Here is a 1727-nt window from a genome sequence, read left to right as displayed (position 1 = left end):
ATTTTAGTATGAAAAAACCTTGCATATAACTTTTCATTGAACTCTTTTTATTCCTTTGGTTTTGGAGCCATATTGAGTGGTACTCAGGGTTTACTACTGACTCTATATTCAGGGGTTACTCCTGGCAGTGCTTAGGAGATCCTGAGCACTATTGCAGTATTGAATATGTACTTATACTTATACTTATTCCTGGGCTGAATGTGGTTTATTTTGTGCCAGGATAGTGCCCTGCCCACTGACTAAATCACTGCCATATTTATATCTTAAACCACTTTGTGGAAATAATAGTCTTGTTATATTATCTTCCTTATACCATCATCAAACAAGATTCTAGTATGATTAAAGTCCTCTAAGAAACAAAAAGTAAAGTATTGGGCAATGCAGGGATTAGGATAACGTAGAAAATACAGAAATGCAAAATAATGTCAGTCCAAGTAGGAAGCTGTTTCACAGTTATATTTATTAAATGTCACCCCTCTGGTAATATGCCCATGTCAGATAGTTCTATGTTAAAACATGAGCGGTTTCAATTGAAACAAGTTTCCTCTCTTGCATAGGTCATGAATGTGAAGTGGTTACTATGTCCACTTTTGGACTTGTCATTGTGATTTTTCATCTCTATGGAAGTAAACATAATAGGTGGTATAAAAATATAAAGGTCATCAAACTCCTTAGAATTACCATTAACTGGAGGAAATTGAGTTTTCTTTTCTGCTTAAAGCCACCACATATTCCATTGAGTAAATCAGATCTGGCCTACTTCTTTTCAAGAATTAAAAAGGAAAAAAATCCCATATTTTTTAGAATGTACATATTAGATTTAAAATCATGAGATGTCAAGATCAGAAGCAGAGTATATTAGAGTATGTATGATTAAGGTATTCACTTTTGCACACATTTTTATAAAACTGATTTAATAAAAATGATTTAGAACTCTGATTTCCATGTTTTTTCTTACACACTGTTATTGAACCTTATCTTAGAGCTCAGCAATTTCCTAAGTAAACTGAAATTTCGGCTCAGTCTCATCCCACAGACCTTTCATCTATTCCTTAAGGGATTAAAATCGTATTCAAATACAAATGAGGGCACTTAACAAAAAATCACAAATAAGAAATAATTTCTAATTGGTTGGGGACATCAAAGAAGTTTGCAAACACTAGAAACCAAGCCACACAGGTAACAGCATTAGAAAATCATACTGCTGGAAAAATTCCAATTCACAAAGGGAACTGAGAACAAGTGTATTGGTTCATGATTTCTAGAGAAAACTCTTTAAATTATATTTGGAATATATATGCATATATATATATTTGAAGGTCAACTTAGAAATATTGATTCTTTTTTCCCCTCACATACACACAATTATGTTGGAAACAGTGCTTCATAAGCAAGAGAGAATATTCTCTACCTCATCTACCTAAGATGTGCTTCATATTCATCTCAGATGTAGAAACAGTCCTTCAGAATAACATTCACTTTTGGGCTAGCCACTGGAGGACTTTTATCCACAAACAGTTAAAGTTTGCCATCACTGAATTTTCAAGAGACTAACACCTGGTGAGATATAATAATTTGTATTTTTGCACTTCCAGTAATAATTTCAAATTGTTGTTTAGCATTGAAAAGACTGGGAGATGCAGTTCATGCTTCTGAGTTTAATATGGTTTCTAAATTATATTCACTTAAGCTAGTAACATACTCTTCTTGCCCTAGATTTAACTTTT

Source organism: Sorex fumeus, unplaced genomic scaffold (assembly GCF_029834395.1).
Source record: "Sorex fumeus unplaced genomic scaffold, SorFum_2.1 ptg000007l, whole genome shotgun sequence".
Taxonomy (NCBI): domain Eukaryota; kingdom Metazoa; phylum Chordata; class Mammalia; order Eulipotyphla; family Soricidae; genus Sorex; species Sorex fumeus.
Note: the sequence above shows the minus strand (reverse complement) of the source record.